Source organism: Oryx dammah, unplaced genomic scaffold (assembly GCF_014754425.2).
Source record: "Oryx dammah isolate SB20612 unplaced genomic scaffold, SCBI_Odam_1.1 HiC_scaffold_26, whole genome shotgun sequence".
Lineage (NCBI taxonomy): Eukaryota > Metazoa > Chordata > Mammalia > Artiodactyla > Bovidae > Oryx > Oryx dammah.
In genome coordinates, this window is record NW_024070210.1 from 40,714,716 (window position 1) to 40,738,432 (window position 23,717).

Genomic DNA, 23,717 nt, shown 5'->3' on the forward strand with positions numbered 1-23,717 from the left:
CAAACAGGCTTGCTCCTTCTTGTTTGCAAAGCCATGAATAGACTGCTTCTGTTACTTGAGGACTGTTTTTCTTCTTCCCATGAAACATCTACTTATTACTTGCCTCTCCTATGAAGAATGACTCCTCCAGACCAAAGTATAATGTATAATAGTTCTCTTCCTAAGTGCTCACATAACACTTAATATACTTGTATAGAATCATTTCTATTTTCCCAATCCTACAATGGAGAATTTAGATATAGTATTTCCTAGCCTCACAATAGAGGGCTGCTATATATATCAGGCCTCAAGGACTAAGATTTTGTCTTCTTTGAATTTTTTAGCTCTCGGCAAAGTTACTTTCATCTCTCTCTCTCTCTCTCTCTATATCTATATATATATATATATATATATATATATATATACACATATATATACGTCCTCAGTCATGTCCAACTCTTTACAACCCCATGGACTGTAGCCTGCCAGGCTCCTCTGTCTATGGGATTTCCCAGGCAAGAATACTGGAGTGTGTTGCCATTTCTTCCTCCAGGGGATCATCCCGACCCAGGGATCAAACCCACATCTCCTATATATCCTGCACTGCGGGTGGATTCTTTACTCCTGGGCCAGCAGGGAAACTCAAATATTATACAGCTCTCTCTATATATTTATATAATATCATCTCTCTCTATATATATATATATATCAATATATATGTGACCAACAAATAAATAAAGAAGATATAATGTAAGACCCCTTGGGTGCTGTAAAACAGGTGTACCAAAGTGCAAACCCTACACCTGTGAGTCAGGATTTCTGGGTTCTGCTTTTTGACTGATTTAGCTTGCAGTATATAATCTAGCATAATCCACTCTTGTCTTTCTGCTCTTAAATGTGCTTCCTTATAGAACAGGGAGATCTCACAGAATGTCATATTTTGGAGAGGCTTTGAGTTCAAAGCCTCTTGAGACAGTTATAATAAAGTCAGGGCACCTCTGTCTCACATGCTGTAGCTGAGTTGTTGTTTTAATTGTTCTAGATAAGGTCTTTCCTTCTAATGCCTGGTATGCAAGGATACCCTGATTGGTGAATGCCCCACATCTAGGCAAGATAAATTGTCCTTCCTCGAGGCTGTGCTGTTCCCACTGGCAGTTTCCTCCTTCCTTAAACATCACCAAGGCTTTTTCACAAGATGCACGCTTTTTGCCTAATCTTGTTTGCTCAAAGCTGACCTCAGATGAGTCTACATGCAAGTCCCACCCTACAGCTGTCTCTCCCGGTAATCATGGCTCGGGCCAGGATTTGTTTTGTAAAAGATCCAGCTGTATGGAAATTCCCAACAATTGCAAACACTTGCTAGAACAGACACCTCAATGCTTTGCTGCTGAGACTTTCAGGTGGGAAAACCTACTGAAGTTTAGTCCCTCTCTCAACACTTCATCTCAGGCCCAGCCTTTTCTGACAGCCGCCTGATTAGAGACTCTGGGACAAACATGTTTTTCCTTCAGAATGTTCCTTTAAAGCATCAGCTCTGGAGCCAGCCAGACATGGAATTTTTCTCTTTTCTGCTTTCTAACTTTGGCAGGTTAACTTAACTATTTTGAATTGTTTGTGCTTCTGTAAAATAGGACTGGTTGTGAAAATCCAACAAGATAATGTACTAAGCTGCTAGCACGTAGTAGGTATCCCATTTTGGCATTTCTCCTTTCAGAAAGAATGTCAGAGGTCTCTCTAGTTTTCTGTTTTTTTTTTTTTTTTTCTTTTACTGTTTGCTCTTTTTAAAAGTTTCAGTCTTTTCCTGTTCTACTCAGAGTGTTGTCTTCTTTCTTACTATTTATCACAGAGGACATGTTTTAGCTTCAATGTAACTTTAAAAGTTTAAATTGAGGAAAATTTAGTTAAATTTTGGTCATGTCTCATGTCTAGCTTTGATTATTTCCTTTTTTTTTTTTCTTATACTTCCTTTCTTCTTTGTTGGCACTTTTGTATTTCTCTTGGTTTCATGGCTTTAAGGGAAATCCCAGATAGAGTTTGAGGGATTTTTTTCAGGCATTCATTGTTATGATTGGAAGGAATAAAGAGCCAGACAAGCCCACTTGTGAAAGTGGTGGTGGTTTGGAAGGGGAAGTAGTTGGGAGTGATGGTAGGGAGTGTGAAGGTTAGGAAACCGAGGAGAGTCACAGGGATGGGAAAACAAGTGAAGCACCACAAGAACTCATGGGACCTGGAATGTCACAAGGAACCCAAACCGCTCTTTTTAGGGGCATTCTCTCCTCCTCTTTCCTTTCCTCTTCCCTTTTCTGCCTCTGTTCTCTTCTCATTTAGCCTGTCCCATGATGACTATTGTAGCCCTCGGGTCTATATGACCTTTTTACAGCTAAGTCAATATCTCAGTTTCCCCAATCCAAACATTTCAAGAAAGGAATCCAATTGGGTCAATTCCTCTTTTCTCACCAGACCATAGGTCACTGGCCTTCCAATGGTTGAGCTGTTCTCTCTCAGAGTGCACTCTGGTCAAACTGGACATTGTCAGAGAGTATAGCAGCTCTTGAAACTTCCGTGACTTCCTGGGCCTGCCCCTTCCTGCTAAAACAAGTCTCTTAGGACACAGTGGGGCCGGGGTTTGGTAAAAAAATAAATAAATAAATAAACATTCAAATGCTGATTTTAAATCCAATTAACATGTCATAAAAAGACAACATGCTATGATATAAAGTGTTTGGGGGTATTTCAGATACCCAAGTGATCCTTCTCTTTCCTTTGGAAATTTTCCTATATGTGAAAGCTGTTGGCAAATCATTCTGAAGTGCCATCATCCCAAACTTTAAAATCTTACCTCTGGAAGCTCCTAAGATGTGGTGTCACTTATCACGCATCGAATGGTTGTTTCCCTAGCTCATTTAAGAGGCAGTGCCAAGGGGCACGTGCTACAACTGAGTTAGCTTATCTATCTATAGCTTGATGGGAAACAAGCCCTCGGGTATGTCACCAGCAATTGTCTCCCTCATAGGTGCTATCATGGTTGATGAGGGAGCTCCTAAGGGAAGTAGACCCAAAAGAACCCTGCCTGCTATGCCAGGGACCTGGCACTTAACTCCAGGTCCAAGCCAAACTGTTGACACAAAGTTAAACATATCGTCCAAGATTCTCTTTCCTCAGATTGCCCGTCTCCTATTCCACATCATGCCTAAAGCTCTTCATCTATCAGAGGGGTATGGTAAAATCTCATAAGCTTTTGTGAGGTCTTCTCGTCCTCTCTCCATCCTCTCAGCAACCCTCTCTCTCCATCTCTCCACCCTCCCTTCCTCCTCTTCCCAGAGCTCCCGCTTCCCCCTGGTCATGGTCGATCCATGTTCTCTAGCTCCTCCAGCATGGCTCCAGAAGGAACCTTGGAGGATATCTGAGTAGTGAAGCCAAATCCCCACAGATCATCTGAATTTCCCCCTCTGAGACCTGGGAGCACAGCTTGCCTGGTTCAAGCTGACTGTGCTGCTGCCCCTGGGATGCGACATCCAACCTCCTGTGTTTCTTCTCTTTCTAAGTATGTAACTCAAGTCCCTCAGCTTCAACAATGAAGAGGCTCCTCTCTGCTTCTTTTCCTTTCTTTCTTATTTTCTTGAAGTCAGCTTTTCTAAGGGGTGGATGCCCAGGCACAGGGAGTTTGGTTCTTATCACAATGAATGAAAACTGGGACTTAAGTCTTCATTACTGTTCCCCACCCATTTTCATTTATTAAATCGGAAATGTTACACGGACTTACTCAAAAGGACAGTATTTAAACAAGCTTTGTAATAAATGTCAGGCGGAGAAGGCAGTTATTTATTGTTTTTAGCAACTTTTTTTCTTTTTGTCAAGAAATCTTATGAAAGAGGTGGATTAACTTCAGGCTGTGATTGAAAAATATCTTAAAGATGGTGTTAGTGTTTTAGTCTGTTTTCTACATAAAGAGTGTTTCATGCAAGACACGCCCAAACAGCACAAGACCCGAGCTTGGGAACCTCAGTCTGTTCCAGAAACCAGAGTTCCCACATAACGACATAATGTGCTGCTATCAGGTTACCAGTTTGCCACAATTGCCTAATGTAACAGTGCTTTGGGGGCCCTGCCTTGGGGAGGTGTAATTACCAGGGGGGTATCGTGGGCTGAGTGGTTGCAGTGCACAGGAATTAATATGCACAACTCATGGGCAGGCCAGTGCTCCACCTTAATATTCAACCCCAGGCCAAGGATATCCAGGATTAAACTTTCCAAGGTCTTTTCTTTCTCTCCATAGTAATACTGTATATCAGCTGTTGTTTCTATCATACAAGGGGTCAGGGAAAGGATAGCATCTCATTGCACTGCTAGTCTTGTTTTCATGCCTCTGAAATGTCTCTATTTCAGACTCCCCAAAATGATTTCTGACAAGATCCCTGATTTTTCCCTTTGCGGTTAAAAAAAAAAAAAGTGTTTGTTGACTTTCTATAACAGATTCAGGATTCTGATGGCTTGTGATTAAGTTTAGTCAGTTCTATATCAAGTTTCATTCAACCTGTATTCATTCTGGCTCCTAATTCTTTGCATGCATGCTAAATCACTTTAGTCATGTCTGACTCTTTGAGATGCTGTGGACTGTAGCCCGCCAGGCTCCTCTTTGCATGAGATTCTCCAGGCAAGAATATTGAAGTGGGTTGCTATGCCCTCCACCAGGGGATCTTCCCGACCCAGGGATCAAACCCACATCTCTTATATGTCCTGCACTGGCAGGCAGATTCTTGACCACTAGCACCACCTGGGAAGCCCCAGACCCAAATCCTAACCCGAAATGAGTCAGACCTGCTAGTAGAATTTATGGAGTTCAGCAAGTCTAGTCAGATGACAGGGCTGAGTAATGATTTCACACATTTATGAAAGTATCAGGTGAAAATAGAAGACAAGATCCAATTCTATTTAATGTGGTTGGCGGTGTTTCTAATTGAACTTAATATATGGAGGCTCTTAGGAATGAAGCTCAACCTGGATCATTAGAAGTTACTAGAACTCTGGAGAATTCTGGTGTAGGTTTGGAAAAAAACTGGAATGTGATCCCCTACATCCATCTTTCAGTTCCTATTCATACCACACACATTTCTGATGAGGTCCTGCTCAACTCAGAGTTTTCATCATCACAGCCTTGGTGAACCACCTCCTCTGACCCTGGACAACCACGTTCCTGTGACTTCTAAATCCTATGTCTTAATCCTGATCTTTACTCCAGATCCTAGGTCCTTCTGTGTCAGGGTAGGTCATAGTTTTACCTCTTTTAATGGCAAATTCCTTGGCTGAAAATTTTCAGGTGTCTGGAGAAACTAAGTGGGCAAGAGGTTAAATATTCATGATTATTTTTGAAGAAGCTTTCCTAAGTAGAGGGATGATTTCTCTCCTTAAACGGAATCTTATGCAGATGCCCAGTATCTGAAGGAGATGAAAGTGGCACTGCAGAGGGGTTCCACCATGCTGTTATGCTAACCCTGAGGAAACTTCACCAACTCCAAAGCTTCTCGGGACATGGATTGGAAACCACTCACATACAGGCTTCTGCAAGGGAAGGGGAAGCCAAGACGTCTGTGGCTCATTTCAACAGCTGTTTCACTTAGTTATTATAGCTTTATTCCCATGACCTGCCTCTGAACCCAAGCTTCCTGGATCCTCTTCAGAGCAAGGGATGGGGTGACCTATAGTGAAGCTAGCTGCCCATCCCCTCGCTTAATTTATTCTTCAAGTTTTTCACCAGCTTCCTGCTCATGTAAATTCTGTGAGCTTCTAGTCAAAGGATCTAGATTCCAATTCAGTTCTGCTTCTCTCCAGCTGTGTATGAGGACTCCCTGAGACTTGATTTCTTTCTGGGTTGGTAGAGATACTTATACATATTTTAACTATTGTAAAGATTAAAATAAAAATAAGCTAATTTTATAAAAGAATTGAGTAAACTATACACTTTATATACTTTCAAAGTTATCATTAATATATATACTAGAGTGCTGGAAACAAGAAGAAATTGTCATTCTTAAAACCTTGATGACCCTGAAGGTTGCATTAAAAGATTAAAAAAAAAATTAGGAGGAAAATGACCTGCCTTTTTTAAGCATCCTCGCAGTGCTATGGATACCGAGTAGACCTATAATCTATGGTCATGAATCTCAGTATGTTCCAGAAGGAACTTTAAGGAAGTAGACATCTCCATCAGTAACATGCCACAGAGCCAGAGGTTGGTCGCCAAACTTGGGTCTTGGGCAGCACTGGGAAAATAGTGAATTTCTGAACAACCAATACAGTGTGTTTAACTGAGCACCTATATGAGGCCACAGAAAGACTAAGGCAAGTTTCAGCATCTGTGTGGGTCTGCAGTGTGAAAGTTTCCATGGAGCCCGTGATTGCTACAGTGAGTTAAAGCAGAAGCTCTTAGGATCCTGGAAAGAAGGGTGATGAGGACAGGCAGTGACAAAAAGGGACACCTGTTAGGACAGTAATCTAAGACAGAGCACTGCTGGAATCAGTCATACAGTATTAGATCATTCGAAGAAAAAAAGAAAGAATTTAGAGATTATTGGATGCCCAAGTAGAAAACTCATAGCACTCACCCTGTCTCTTACCTTTTTCAAGATCATGGCACACACTACTAATCAAGATTCTCTAACTTATTCCTATCTATAAAATGGACAGTGAGTGAGTGAGTGAGTGAGTGAAGTCGCTCAGTCGTGTCCGACTTTGCGATTCCGTGGACTGTAGCCCACCAGGCTCCTCTGTCCATGGGATTCTCCAGGCAAGAATACTGGAGTGGGTTGCCATTTCCTTCTCCAGGGGATCTTCCCAACCCAGGGATCGAACCCAGGTCTCCCACATTGCAGGCAGACGCTTTAACCTCTGAGCCTTCAAAGAGATAATTCATGTAAATCAATCACTTAGAAAAATGACTTTCACAGAATACTCAAAAACTGCTATTATTACTGCTGAACCTTATTAGCCCTTTTACACTTAGCCATGATACAGTCTCAGAATCCCTTTCACCACAGTGTCATAGGAAGACTTCCAAGATGCTAGAGGAAACTTATGAGCGATTTCTGATCTAGTTCTACCCTGACTCCTATCCTTAACCCCCATCCGTCAGTGATTACTGACACTGAAACCGAGAGTGAGGGAGGCACTGCCTGTCTGCTGAACTGTGGTGCCTTTGAAGGCCTGTCACAGCTGCAGACAGTGATCACAGCATCTCCTTTCCTGAGTGTTACTGTACAGCATCTCCCCTCCCTCACAGAGAGTCCTTTAAAGGCAGAGATACCATCTTCTAAGACTTTGGTAAATTCCTGCAGCATGCTAACATCACTGACCACTCAGTCAAATTACTATGAGATGAGGTGAAGGGAGACTCCAGTCCCAGCAAGAGCAACGTTAAGGGAAGGAAACCATGGGGCGTTAAAAGGGAAGAATGGCCTAAGGGACCGTGAGTTGTCAACCACAAGCTGAATTCCACAGGGCTCAAGAGTGACTGTTACAACAATAACTGGCTCTCCTCTATGTTTTCTGATAACTTCTCAATGTGCTAAGCTTCTTAATGATTACAAGTAATTGTATACCCCAGGGGTTGGGCAGCCCGTCTCCAGCACGAAAGCAGTGAGTCACTGCTCTGAGTCTACCCTGTGTGGCTCTCTGGACCTGAGCCATCCTTCCTCCTCTCCCCAACCTCTCTCCTCCCAGCCTCTCCCCAGATGGACTGTTAAGTCCCTTGGCTTGGTCCACTCCCACCCGGCCTGTCTCCACTCCTGTGATTGCTTCTGCTTCCCTGGGCTGCCATTATCTCTTTGGGCATCCCCTCCCCTCCCCACCCATCACTTCCCTTTATGGCCTCTCCACTCTCACTCCCACCTCCCTTTTCCATAGTAATCCTTTTCTTCCCATTCTCCTTACTCTTTCTTTCCTGAGTTCCACCCCTCCATGTTCATCACAGTTCTCATTTCATTTATTTCTCTAACCACTTTTCTCTTTTTTAAATATCGTAATGCTGAGATTTAAACAAAATAAGTTGTCTTTTTTTTTTTTTTCCTATATTGTCCCTCAAAACAAATTTTCTCAAGGGGTTGGCGTGTCTCATCACGTTCCACATTCTAACAGTCAATCTCTCTTGTCCATTGTCAGACTTTCTTCAAAATCATGTAATATATGGATCTAGAAAGTGCTTCACTGGCCAATCTCTGTCATCCTTATGAGCTCTACATGTCTGGAGCTGCAATTTAATTCATCATTTGAATTCTTGTTTCTCGGCATTATTTCTAAGAGTGTACTTACTCCTTTATGCATAGAAAACCTGGTTTGGAGTAGGGATAGAATGGTTTCCCTGACAAAAATCTTGGGTAAATTGCTGTTTATGACATTAGGGGAAGTAAACGGATGGGGTGAAAAAGAAAAGAAAAAGAAATGGCATTCTCTCTCTCTTTCTTTTTCTCTCTCCTTCCCACCCTCCCTTTTCTGCCAGTCTGCAAAATGAGGAGTTGGAAGCTGAAATGTGAAGGTTGAGCCAGCTTAATCTGGTTTTCAAAGACTGAATTGGATTGGGTTTCTTAGTGGCATACAACTTGTTACTGGGGGAGGGCCCTTTAAACACGGTAAAGAGGCAGTTTATTTTCTCTGCCTTACCAGCTTGACTACAGATTTATAGCTGTCCCCAAGAAGCCGGTACAGCGTCAAGCTAACAGTCATGGTTTGTATTTCCAGGGTCTGAGTGCCACCCCTGCCCCCACTCCCCATGCAGGAAGCAAGACCTCAGCCTTCCCTAGGTTTTTCCAGGCATCTCCAGGGGGCCCTCACCTGTGCTCACACCTAGTTCTGGTGGTAGCTAACCATTCCAGCCTCCTCACCCACTGAGAGTGGTACCTTGCCACAGCCCCAGCCCCAGTGCAAAACCCTCTGGAAGGTGTCTGTTCCCTTCCCTCTGCGCTATTTCCTGGTGCTCCCAAAGCAGGAAACCTGAGGGCACTCATGTGACGACAGGGTCCTCTGGATCTGCTGCACTGGAGCCTATTCTGTTCCCTGTAGGTAGGCAGAAGGTTTGGTACCCGTTATGTCTGTCATCTCAGCCCAGAAGCTTCTCTGTGCAGCAGAGAGGAAACTGAAGCCCCTCAAGATCTCAATTCCCTTGCCAGCCCCTAGGCACCCTCACTCAGAGGGTGGGGGTGCTCTTTAGAGAACTCCTTTCATCTCTCACCCATACCCTCCTTCTGAAAATCAGAACCTTTATAGTCCTGATGATGGTCACAGTTTCATGGGTATATATTTATCCCCAAACACATCCTGTTGTCTACATTAAATATGGATAGCTTTTTACATGTCAATCATATGTCAATAAAGTGATTTTTAAAATATGAGCCCAATCAACTCACAGATAGGCCAAAGCCTCTGCTTTTCTTTCTGAATACTGATGTGATTCTTTCTGAAGAGTGATGTAAATGTGTTATTGAAGTCACAAGAGTAGCCAGGGGAAGAACCAAGAGTAGTAATATAGCTATTAAAGATCTAAGAAAACATTCCTTCTGAGTTACTGCCCTTCCTCCTCCCCTCACTTCTTCCCCTTCTGCTCTCACACTCCCATTGCGACTTTTCCTCTGACCCTCACTCGGCTGCTTTTCTCTTGCTCTCCCTCGCCTCTCCTGTGTCAGTGAGAATCCTCAGTTCCCAAATGCTTACAGGTCCTGCCTATCAAAATGACCCTATGCATTCCAAGTCAAGGGGCAGATCAGTCAAGAAGGACGGTCTTCACCACTAGGCAGGTGGAAACTAGCATGTTCCATGGGGCAGTTACCCTGTGATCTCTGAGCCATCTGTTTCCAGGTATGGTCAAGGGCAGAGTCAGAAGCACAAGGAGATTTTCACAAAGTTGCTTGTTTTTTTCCCTTTCCTTTTTTTGGGCTGTGCTGCATGGCATGTGAGATCCTAGTACCCTGACTAGGGATTCAGACCCAGGCCCCCTGCAGTGGAACTGCAGTATCCTAAGCACCGGTCACCAGGAAATTCCCTGCATGTTGTCATTTTGATGAAACTTGGGGAAATATGCTTATGGACGTGTACTCAGCCTATGAACATGGTTTTGAGGCTGAGAGGTCTTCCCATGTGCTGCCAGTGGTAAACGATCTGCCTGATGATGGCGGAAAGGCAGGTTCGATCCCCAGCTCGGGAAGATCCTGTGGAGAAGGAAATGGCAACCCATTCCAGTATTCTTGCCTGGAGAATTCCAAGGACAGACCAGCTGGGCAGGCTATAGTCGATGGGGTCTCAAAGATTCTGACACAACTTAGCAACTAAATAACAACAACATGAGGCTGAGGATTCTGAATCTTGAATTCAGACAAACTATTCAGTAAGTGTGAGGTCAAAGTGAGGTCAAAATAAAGATCAATTCCAGAGATGCACAGAAAGTGAAATCAACTAAACTTGTTATCAGGGTAGCAGATGGGAAGACAGGGAAATGGGGTTTTACCATAAATCCTTCCTGAGGAGTACTTGTTCAAATGACAAGTTGTAATAACTGTAAGCATTATATACTTGCTTTTCTTTGTACAGGTTGCCCTTACACATGTATCCCTAAACCACACATAGTTTAAATTTGCCAGCTTCTGAACTTTAAGTGGAATATTCTTGTCTGGCTTGCTCTCTTCTCTCAGGATTTTATGTCTGATATTCATCTGGGTGCTTGTGTTTAACTCTTATGATGATATGATCATATGTTGAATGAGTATACCAATATTAATTGACCGTTTTTATTCACTTATGTTAGTTTTAGGAAAAATAGCGTATTTCCTCATGTTATTAAAAATACAAATGAACATAAAAAAATAAAATAAAGATATTTCCAGACAAGCAAGAGCATCCTCGCTTGAAGTTACTCGAGGATGCGTGTTGGAAAAAAATGAGAAAGAAAACTAAGAAAGCTAAAACATGGGGTTCAGAAAACTGGTGCTTCAACCTCAGGTGCTTTCAGCCTGAGTGCAGGAAAAGAGAGAACTCGGATGTCAGTCACGAATCCACAAAGTACTCTTCCTGCTTGGAGAGGCCACATTGCATGCATGACTGCAGGAAGAAAAAACTTGAGCAAGGTGTAAAAGCACATTATTCTTTTTCTTTTATCAATAAAAAAAGAGGCAAATGCCATTGGAAATTCCAGGGACGACAAAAACCTAGAGAAGAAGTCTTGTCCAGACACGACAAAAATAATAAAGAGGTGTGATTTTAAGCAACAGATAATGTGTAAGAAAGACTTTGGACTAGATACCAAAACTATTTTCCTCTACCCAGCCCAGGAGATCTGTTGGAAGTGAAACACAATCTTAGTATGCTACTTGGTTCATCAGTGAGCAGTTTACTCATTCACAAAATAAATGCTGTGTATTCACGCTTGTTTTTCTTTCCCACTTTTATCTTTTAAAATTAATCAATGGACAGAGCACACAGGCCTGACACTGGGACATAAGGAAACATGAACAGTTTTGGTAACACAAATATTATGTCTATAGTTGTAGTTTTTTCTATGAAAAAAAGGGACTGAAACGTTGACTGAGATTGATGGAGGATGAAATAGTGATATAAATGTGTTATTTAAAGGCACAAAGGTAGCCAATGGAAAAACTGAAAGTAGTAATGTAATTATTAAAGATCAGGAGTTTAAGGGGGAGAAAAAGGTGAAGGATAATATAACACAGCTAAATCACCACTTAAAGGGTAAGTTGGTATCATTTGGAGTTAACAGATCAAGAAATAGATTTATATGATTATTACCCAGGATTATGGATGTCAGAGTGCTTGGGCAGGATAGGGAGGGTAAGATGGGAAGGTGCAGGGCAAAGCTACTGCTTTAAAGCTCTTCTCTCTCTCTCTTTTTTTAAAAAAAAAAACAAATTTATTCTTATTTAATTAAGTATAAAATTAAAAGTAAGTCAGGCCCCTCTTTATGTCAGGCCCCACTTTATGCCTATTTAAGACAGAAAATACTGAGCAACCAACAGGTATTAATTTTTTTGCTTATGTTGACCACACACTACATGTTCATTTTCTTTTTCCGTCCCCCCCTGTTTCCCTCAGAATAAAATGGCTGAGGTGGTGACTTCTGGCACTAGAATGTCATTTCTTAGAAAACAAACATGACCATTTCCAAGCTGGGATTTTATGACTAATTAGAAGAGCAATTTATTTACCAGGTCTAGCACAGCTGGAATTGGACGAGAGGGCCAGGAAGCAACGTCCCAAATGCCCATATGCCTTTGTTTTCTTTTCATGGGTGATGACACTGAGAATATTTTGTTTTTACAGATGGTCTCCTTGCTGAAATGTGGGAGGAAAACTGTAAACAGCAATTTGCATCCTGTTTACCCATGTTTTTCTGTACCATAGCTCCCTGGCAGCTCTGTCTGTCTGGAGGGGAATACAGGAAGCTGTGGTGATGGGTTCCCTCTTCCTACTTCCAGGGACCGTCTTGGAAAGGCATGAGTTAAGATGTTCACTTTGGCCAGAAATCATTAAGGCCATTAAGAACCGTATTGCTGGTGTACCACATCTTTCTCCATGGAGCACTGAAAGTTGAAGATCCCAGTGTGGCAACAACCCAATGGCAGCATCAGTGGAATGCAGAAAGGACAGCATTGTACCTTCTCTGTGAATGGACTGAGACCACTGCTGAGTTGCACCGTGGTGACTACCTACAACCCAGTGTCCTGGTTTCTTTGAATGTTAGGGTCCAGGTATAAAAGAGCACATGAGACAAAGTGGAGTAACACAGTGAATCCAGAATGGATGAAATATAGTCTTGAATTAGAAAAGTAAAGGTAAAAACATACTGAAAATGATTCTTATGGTGTCTCATACAAAGTAGGTCCTGATAACATTAAGAGAGTATTATCATTTCTACTATTACTACCACCACTACTGCTACTTTCCTCTTCCTATTATGATTCCGTAAAACAGCCTCAGTTCAGTTCAGTCGCTCAGTTGTGTCCAACTCTTTGCGACTCCATGAATCGCAGCACGCCAGGCCTCCCCATCCATCACCGACTCCCAGAGTTCACTCAGACTCACGTCCATCGAGTCGGTGATGCCATCCAGCCATCTCATCCTCGGTCGTCCCCTTCTCCTCCTGCCCCCAATCCCTCCCAGCATCAGAGTCTTTTCCAATGAGTCAACTCTTCACATGAGGTGGCCAAAGTACTGGAGTTTCAGCTTTAGCATCATTCCTTCCAAAGAACACCCAGGGCTGATCTCCTTTAGAATGGACTGGTTGGATCTCCTTGCAGTCCAAGGGACTCTCAAGACGCTTCTCCAACACCACAGTTTAAAAGCATCAATTCTTCGGCACTCAGCTTTCTTCACAGTCCAACTCTCACATCCATACAAAACAACATAATGATGTTTTAATAAAATACCAATACATCTTAATGATAATATCAATCAGGATGCTTTTGACAGCAAGTAACAAAACAATTACCCACCTCAAAATGGCTTAACTAATAATGATGTATTATCTCACATAAGAGGTCCACTGGGTAAGGCAGTTCTTGAACTGGTTAATTCAATACCTCGGCTATGTAATAAAGAACCTAGTTCTTTCCACCTTTTCTGACTTGCTTGGCTAATAGTGTTAGTTTTTACACTCATGACAATCCTCTAATGATGAGAGATGCCTGAGGCAGCTCTAAGCACCATGTTCTCACACAATTGTATTTAAGGTTGGAAGAGAGAAACCTATTTCCCTGTGTCCCTTTTTAAGGAAAAAAAAAAATTAAATTGTCAAAAACTTCTCTGCAGACTTCATCTTCATCCCAGTGGTCAAAATTTTATGACATGACCATTCCAACCAATAACTTGCAGAAGAAAATATAATTCCTGTAACTGTACTACAGGGAAGGGGCCTATACTTCCTAGATCCTGTGTGCTCCTGATATTTGAACAAAGTCAAAGTTTGGTTAATGTGGAGGAAAGAATTGGGGTGATGGTCTTTGTGTGCAAAACCAGCAGTGTCAACCATAGTGATACTGCAGGAGCTGTTTCTCAGTGTAAGCAATCTGATTTCAGTCTACATTTTTCCCAAGCCAATGCTTTAGACTTCTTGAGAATAGTAAGAGTCTTATTTACCATTAGATTTCCCCCAAAATACACAGAATGATTTTGTAGTTAAATAAGGTGAATCTATTATATATATATATATTTCCATAGTTATATCTTGTGTTCATTACTGAGATCTTATCAAGTTAACAAAACAAGATTCCAGGAGACTTCCTTGGTGATACAGTGGAAAGAATCTGCCTACCAATGCAGGAAACATGGGTTCTATCCCTGGTCCGGGAAGACTCCACATGCTGTGGAACAATTAAGTCCATGTGCCACAACTAATGAGCCTGCACACTGCAGCTGCTGAAGCCTGTGTGTCTGGACAGAGCCTGTGCTCTGCAACAAGAGAAGCCTCCACGGTGAGAGGCCTGTGCACCACAACGAAGAGCAGCCCCCACTGCCGCAACTAGAGAAAGCCCACGTGCAGCAACGAAGACCCAGTACAACCAGACATAATTTATAAAAAAGAAGACTCCAGTGATTACTGGTCCCCTATGGACTTTTGTTTTTTTTTTTTAGTCTCTATGCTGAGTTAAGAAAGCCCGAAACAGTCTTATTAGGGCTGAATATTGTTGAGAATAGAGTAGAGACAGCTAAAATTAAGTCATCATAAATATTCTCTTTCCAGTCCTCAACTATTTATTATCAGAGTTTCAAATAAAAGGGAGGCAGTAGGAAGAGTGAACACTTTTGATGGAATCGAAATACAAAAATAAAAATTTTTAATAGAAGTCTATTGGACCAAAGTGATTAAAACTAATTTTCATGAAAAAAAAAACAAACCATATAAGTCCCAGAATCAGATTGTTAATATATTTATATTAAAATATACATTAAATATATAATTTAAAATATAAAAAGGTGGTATAGGGAGATGTGCAGGGTGGGAAGTCTAAATCTACTTGTGAAAATTAAAAAGAAAAATTGTACATTGAGTCAGGGAAAGTTTAGTTTATACTGCAATAACAAATAACCCCCAAACCTTCCACATAATGCAACAAGAGTTTCTTTTTCACTCAAGAAAGTGTACTGCATGTCCAGGCAGTGTGCCAGCGCACCTGTCCTCCATGTGTTGTCTCAACATTCCAGCTTGATTCAATCCATGACACTTCCTAATCAACATATGCATTGACAATTGCTGTGATGGGAAAAAGTGGGCTGCAAAGTTGAGAGTGAGTATTTAAATGCCTCAACACTGAATTAACAGATGAGACCTTTGCTCATTTTTCATTGGCCAAAGCTGGTCATATGACCACAGAGGGTGGGGACACGTGTTCCTCCTATGTGCCTGGAGAAGAGAACGGAATTGGTGGTTAATGATCAGAAGTACTGTTCATTTGCTTATCACATACAGTGGAAGTGAGAAATAGACTTACAGGACTAGATCTGATGAACTATGGATGGAGGTTCATGACATTGTACAGGAGACAGGGAGCAAGACCAAATGCAAGAAAAAGAAACTCAAAAAAGCAAAATGGCTGTCTGAGGAGGCCTTACAAATAGCTGTGAAAAGAAGAGAAGTGAAAAGCAAAGACAAAAAGGAAAGATATACCCATTTGAATGCAGAGTTCCAAAGAAGAGCAAGGAGAGATAAGAAAGCCTTCCCCCAGTGATCAGTGCAAAGAAATAGAGGAAAACAATAGAATGAGAAAGACTAGAGATCTCATCAGAAAATTAGAGATACTAAGGGAATACATCATGCAAAGATGGGCTCAATATAGGACAGAAATGGTATGGACCTAACAGAAGCAGAAGGTATTAAGAAGAGGTGGCAAGAATACACAGAAGAACTGTACAAAAAAGATCTTCATGACCCAGATAATCACGATGGTGTGATCACTCACCTAGAGTCAAACATCCTGGAATGTGAAGTCAAGTGGGCCTTAGGAAGCATCACTCTGAACAATGCTAGTGGAGGTGATGGAACTCTAGTTGAACTGTTTCAAATCCTAAAAGATGATGCTATGAAAGTGCAGCAGTCAGTAGGCCAGCAAATTTGGAAAACTCAGCAGTGGCCACGGGACTGGAAAAGGTAAGTTTTCATTCCAATCCAAAAGAAAAGCAATGCCAAAGAATGCTCAAACTACCACACAATTGCCCTCATCTCACACACTAGTAAAGTAATGCTTAAAATTCTCTGCACCAGGCTTCAACAGTAGGTGAACCGTGAACTTCCTGATCTTCAAGCTGGTTTTAGAAAAGGCAGAGGAACCAGCGATCAAATTGCCAACATCCGCTAGATCATGGAAAAAGCACAAGAGTTCCAGAAAAACATCTATGTCTGCTTTATTGACTATGCCAAAGCCTTTGACTGTGTGGATCACAATAAACTGTGGAAAATTCTGAAGGAAATGGGAATACCAGACCACCTGATCTGCCTCTTGAGAAATCTGTATGCAGGTCAGGAAGCAACAGTTAGAACTGAACACGGAACAACAGATTGGTTCCAAATAGGAAAAGGAGTACATCAAGGCTGTATAATGTCACCCTGCTTATTTAACTTACATGCAGAGTACATCATGAGAAATGTGGGGCTGGATGAAGCACAAGCTGGAATCAAGATTGCCGGGAGAAACAACAATAACCTCAGATATGCAGATAACACTACCCTTATGGCAGAAAGTGAAGAAGAACTAAAGAGCCTCTTAAAGAAAGTGAAAGAGGAAAGTGAAAAAGTTGGCTTAAAACTCAACATTCAGAAAACTAAGATCATGGCATCTGGTCCCATCACTCATGGCAAACAGATGGGGGAACAGTGGCAGACTTCATTTTTTTGGTTTCCAAAATCACTGCAGATGGTGACTACAGCCATGAAATTAAAAGACACTTACTCCTTGGAAGGAAAGTTATGATCAACCTAGACAGCATATTACAAAGCAGAGACATTATTTTGCCAACAAAGTTCCGTCTAGTCGAGGCTATGGTTTTTCCAGTAGTCATGTATGGATGTGAGAGTTGGACTGTGAAGAAAGCTGAGCACCGAAGAATTAATGCTTTTGAACTGTGGTGTTGGAGAAGATTCTTGAGAGTCCCTTGGACTGCAAGGAGATCCAATCAGTCAATCCTAAAGGAAATCAGTCCTGAATATTCATTGGAAGGACTGATGTTGAAGCTGAAACTCCAATACTTTGGCCACCTGATGCGAAGAGCTGACTCATTTGAAAAGACCCTGATGCTGGGAAAGATTGAAGGCGGGAGGAGAAGGGGACGAGAGAGGATGAGATGGTTGGATGGCATCACTGACTCAATGGACATGTGTTTGAGTAAACTCCGGGAGTTGGTGATGGACAGGGAGGCCTGGCGCGCTGCTGTCCATGGGGTCGCAAAGAGTCAGACATGATTGAGCGACTGAATTGAAGTTCATTTTGCATCCAAAATACCATAAGGCTGTTAGAAACATTTAAATATGAGGATACATAAATAGAAGTAAATGATAAAACTCATAATGGTGTTACTTCCTTTTCCTGCACAGACTATTTTTTGAGTACTGTGCTCATTTGAGGAACTATACTTTGGAAGGGCCTCTGGAGGTATTCAGAAGAGCTAAATGCAGAATGATAAAGAACTCTTTCTGGTTAGACTGGAGAAGTCCTCTGAGGAAAAAAAAAATCCATTCATCCTCAAATGTGTGAATATTTGACTTCCTTTAAGGGACTGTGAGTGGTAATTTACAGGAAGAAAGATTTCTACTAAATTTAAGTCTTCTGTAGTCAAAACTATATGGATTGCCTCAGAGTGAGTAGGTCCTTCTCAAGGCTAGGGCCTGAGCATGGCACAAAGTTTGTGGGAAACGGAGGATTCAAGCGTCATATGATTCACTGGACTAGATGACCCTTAAAGATGCTTCCAGCCTCAAATTTGATAATTGGATGGTTCCTCAATTGCCCACAACTCCCATCTGGGTGATTGCTCCCAGACCTCCAAAACCACTAGCACTTGCTTGAATTTCCTTCCAGGGTCCTGGAGCAATACATTACTGGCATCTGGCTACACAAATAAGAAACGGATGACATATCCCAAAGGTGAAGAGGATGGGGTGTGGTTCTGAACCCTGGGATGCTGTACTTCACCCACAGTTGTATTTACAAGGCAGCTCCAAGTCATTCCAGAGCTAGTTGTGAAAACACACGAAAACCCACATACCCTATTGTCTTCCTGTAGTGAAGCTGGGCTGAACTAATGCAAGCCAAATTTGATTTAAACCAAGAAATTCTTGTTAGGCAGAACGTTTTTATGTCGTTTTATCCTTGAGTGAATTTTAACAGCTGAGTTGGAAAGTCTATCAAATAGGAATTAGAACTTCTCTGCCAACTCCTGATGTCTATCTCAGCCGCTGCATGGCTATCCTCTTCACCACCAGGGGTTAACTAGTTTCTTCACTCAGTAACCATTTTCTGACATCCTCCCGATGACACACTCTCACACATGCTTTTTTTCTTTTTTTCTTTTTTCTATTCATGAGTTGCACTTTCTTTGTTACTATGGCTGCAAATTGTTGATACTGGATTCCTAGTCAGGTTTTTATTCCTTTTGGTCATTTTTTCCCATGAACTAATAAACCACAGTGGAGTTAACAGAGCGAGTCGATGTGAACTTTACACAAAGCATTTTTATATTCTACGGCCATTCTCTCCTTACGCTTAATCATTTAGAGTTGTTAACATAAGAAAATGAAAATGTTCGGTTCGTTCGGCCTCCTTCCTCCCCCCACTCTTTTTCCCTCTCATTTCCCAAGCTTCAGAGGGGAAACACTATCAGCCATTTCCCATCAGTACTGTCTGCAAAGTAACACATGTCCTCAATTACTGGGACCAGAAACTGCAGGCACCTTTTGGGTTGGTGATGGATGGCTGGCTGGCCCTGCTCTCTGTTGAATATGAACCATGGTTGCCACAGTGAGAATGGTTTCGTAGAGCAACATTTTCTTTCCTGTGATCCAGGCAGTTTTTGTCCTGGGCAATGGACCCTGTTCTCAGTGGGCATGTGCCCAGTCTCAGCTTGTGTGTGAACCAGTCCACAGGAGAATCTGAGCTCAGAGCTCATCTCATAGGGAAAAGATCTGACTGAAACAAAAGGAGAAACACGTGCAGAGTAACCTTTTATGTGGCACACGAGCAGGTTGGAGCATCTGGGTTTGAGTAGGAGCATCTGGGTTTGAAACTTACATGTACCGCTTACCAACTGCAATGATTTTTTGCCAAAGCACATGATTTCTCTGTCTCCTTTTATCAACTTGGATAAGAAGATTAAAAATAATACTCCCTATTTGTCATGGTGATCATTACATAATGTATTTGATTGTCAGAAAATGATGTTGTTCACTCAAGTTCACACTAGTACTCACATAATATTATCTGTCAAATATTCTTTAATAAAATAATAATAACAATAGTTGCTAAAGTTTCATGGAGCTGTCATGAGCGTTCTCCTTGGAAAGGCACTGCATGTCATTGAGAACATAATCAATAAAAGTTAGCAATTGTACTAGTCAAGAAGCTTTTGGTAGCAAAGAACCAAAAAAACAGCCCAGAACTTAAGTGTAGAAAGGCATTTATTGATTCATACAAAGCATGGATGTTCTAGGGGCTCAAGCAGTATCAGTAAAACTCAGTCTCCCCTACCTCTATTGATTCTGTTACTGTGGTAGCTAGTGACTCAGGAGGCCCTCAGTGAGCTCTGCCTTCTGGTACTACCCTTGAGTGTCCCCTCCTCCACTGCGCCAGAGTTGGTCTGTGTGACCAATATGGCAGAAGAGATAACAGGTTGCTTCCAAATTTATAAAAAGACACTGTGGCTTCCCTCTCAGTATGTTTGTCCCTCTGTCTGTCTTCCCCTTTCTCCAATTATTTACTCTGGGGGAAGCCAGCTGCCATGTTGTGGACAGCTCTATGGAGAGCCCACGTTGTAATGAAGTGAAGTCTCCTGACAACAGCCACATGAGGGTACCTCTTGGAAGTGGATCCTCTAGCGTCAGTCAAGCCTCTGGTGACAATTTAACTGCAATCACATGAGACATCCTGAGCCAGAGATATCCAGGTAAGTGATTCCTGGATACCTGACCCTCAAAAATTATGTGGGATAATACATGTTGTGTTAAGCTACTAAGTTTTGAGGTAATTTTTATGCAGCAATAGATACCTAATGCAACTGATGTGAGATACCAAATACACTGATACCTTCACTTGTAGGTATTTCTCTCTGATGCAGCTCTTAGCAATCTGTCTTACACCATCCTCCCAGCTAGCAATTCTAGTAGAGATCATCCTTTCCCCCCAGATTACAACAAACTCACTGGGGTGAGTCTTCTTGGATGGACTTAGCTAAGTGTCCTTCCCTTAACTAACATTTCTCACAAAAGGAAAAAAAGTTATTTCCAGAATAAGGAGGATTTGGACGGGGGGAGGACAGCAAAAACAACAGATGTTTGTGTTTGCTGTTATCACCAATCACAATACAACTATTTATCTTCTGTTTGCAAATATGTTTGATAGTAATAATACTAGCTAAACTTTGTTGAGTGTTTGCTATATGTCAGGAACTTTGCGCTCAGTTGCTTTAGTTGTGTCCGACTCTTTGCAACCCTATAGACTGTAGCCCACCAGGCTCCTCTATCCATGGGATTTTCCAGGCGAGAATACTGGAGTGGGTTGCTGTGCCCTCCTCCAGAAGATCTTCCTGACCCAGGGATCGAACCCAAGTCTCTTACATCTCCTGCATTGACAAACGGGTTCTTTACCACTAGTGCCACTTGGGAAGCCCCAATTTTATGTTTCATTTAATTTTTGCTACGTGCCTATGAAATGGATACTATTATCTTTATTTTATGAATAAGAGAGGCACAGACAGTTTAAGTAATTATTCCAAAGTCAAACAGCTAGTTAGTAGTCAGGCTTGGATTTGAACCAAGACAGCTTAGTTTTAGGATTCATGCTCATAAACCGTTCTGCTAAAACACCAATACCATGCATGAAGTGTTAAGTTTTGATTTCAGGTGTTTGTCCTCTGAGATCTCGGGTTTTCTTGTATAGAATGTGTTTCCACTGACACAGAGATGAAGATGACTCAGTCTTAACCCTGAAGTGATAGACACACTTCAATACCTGGTCATATGGTGGTGGAGGGGGCATGTATAAACACTTTTAAGCTATGTGCATTCATTGCTCTGCCTCAAGTACCTCCTACTGATAATATACCATTGACAGAGTAAGTTTTTTGTTTTTTTTTTTAAGGCTCTTTGAGTGAATATTTAGGTATAGAGGTGACTGTGAAAAATGTCACTACCATGACTCATTTAACTCATTTAGGTGCATATCTGCCCTGTATTAGGAACATTTTTATTTGTTCTAATTAACTGTTGGACACCTTTTCCACCTGCCCATATCAGCAGGAAATTTGGTGTTTCCTCTTCAAGCCTTTGTCCACAACTTGAACTGTACAGAAATTTGAGGGTCTTATTTAGTCTAAATGGTTGGTCTAGATTTTAAGCTCCAGGATGTTTGTGTTGCTAATGCCCTGATGTGGATGGTAGAATCCATTATGTTCTTGTCTATTGATGTGAGACCTGTCCATCCTTGTGAGTCCTGCACTGGCTCTGAACACACCTCATCACTGGGCTCCAGGATTTAGACAGTATTTGGTTATATGCCAAGGATCAGCTATTGCTTCTCAAACACAGCAATCTCACCAGTGCAGCCAGTCTGAGATGAATAAGTGACTGTGGCATCTGTTGTGCTCCTGGAAATAGCTCTTCCAACAGAACAGCAGCCCTGTCCATTGATCCAGGCTTTTCCTTTCAGCCTAGGGAGGTCCTCTTTTGGTCTCTTCATGTCCCAGTAAACCTCTGTCTGGGCCATCTTGTTCATTGGAAGGGCTTTTTAATTCTGCTGAACTCTACAAGCATCCCAGTGCTACTGAGACTGGAGTGTGTAACACATCTTTCTCCCTGGAGATTATCCAAGTCTACTTAACTGAGACCACTCAAGTATTACAGGCAAACATTGAAGATAATCTGTCCCAGGGTGGTTTTCTGCATCAACCTAGGCACAAAAGCTGCATGCTAACAAATGCATTAAAATATATCCAACTTAGATCAGATTTTAAATACACAAAAATGTTTTCAAGTTATACTTCACTAGACATCCTCCTAGGGAAATATGACAATGTTTCAGGGTATCGTAACCTTGGGCAGACTCTTGGGTGGAGACAGCTTTTCAGCCCCAACAAGATCTACCTGGTTAGAGAGGCGGTTTCCCAGAGAGAGGGCATTGCTATTCTCAGAAAAAGAGAGGACAGGTGAAAGGTGACCAGTACATTTAAAAGTGTGTCTGTGGCTGGTTAACCTTGGGTTCGTGAGAGGAGAAAACAATCATCTATTCAACTCCAGCTGGTCCCTTTTCTCACTATAGAAAACTAGGTATCATACCCCATTTATGTCATTTTTACAGGAAAACTTAATATTGAGCTCTGAATGATTCAGAGTTAGGAGGAACATAAGGACCTACTACACAGATTGGTGTCATTGCCTGAGGACCAAGAAACTCTCAAGTATTTAGTCTCATAGGTAAATTTCATTTGGAATAGAGGGAATCAATTTCATCATTTAAGAAGAGATGGGCATTTTTTTGATACATAGTAGGTGGTATCATCTCAGAAGTAAGAGGGTGCCAAATAGAGCACCAGGAAATGGCAATATTAATTTGGATGACCAGAGCTGAAAGGAGAGAACTCATGATCCCTTTTCTCTTCCTTTTTGCCTTCTCTACCTCCCTTTGAGTAAACATGTCACTAAGTATTAAAAATATTTGGCAAAAGCATTTCCCTTTAGAGCAAGGGGGAAATTAATATTTTTTCTGGGGGTGGGATTGGGGAGGTATAAGCATGAAGCCAGGTGCTGATAACTTCTCTGCAAATATGATAATTTCTAATTAAAAGTTGGCAGCCACACCAAATAGCTTGCACCCTGTGGGAAAGCAAGGACTGAAAGGTTGGGTGGGATGAAGAGGCCTGATGTAATCACATTCCACTGAAAACCCTTTCCTGTGGGTAAATATTGTCCTGGGGATAAAATGCTCTGTTCCTAATAAGCTTCAGCAGGCAAAGACACAGATAGATCACCTAAAAAGGTCTTCAAAGGACAATAGTTCCTGCAAATCAGGAAACAGAGTGGATTTCCCACTAAAGTAGGTCTGTCTGTTCGTAGAGTTGCCAGGTTGCTGTCATGGAGAAGTTATTTGCTGACTCATCTTGATATTGGGGAATTTTCAAGTTTTCATTGTATAGAGTTCTGTCTCTTTCCAGAGGTAATCTCTTTAAAATAATAATTTTATGTAACATATGTGAACTGTGTTTTACTATTTTATATTCTAATAAGAAATGTCAGTTGTCCCTAATTCCAACAAAGGGGGGAAACACAGTCTTTTTAAATCTTCTCAACTCATAGTATAAAAAGTAAAATATGAGCCGTGGACAGTTAGTGGCCTAGTTTTTTGAGACAAATGATTTAAAAAATGCATCTTTTAAGTGTTGCCAAATTTTAGTAATACTATTGTTTTTGTACCTAAGACATTAAGATTCTACTTTTTGTTATTCCTTTGAAGCTTATTTACTTGTGAAATTAGGTTCAAAACATTACC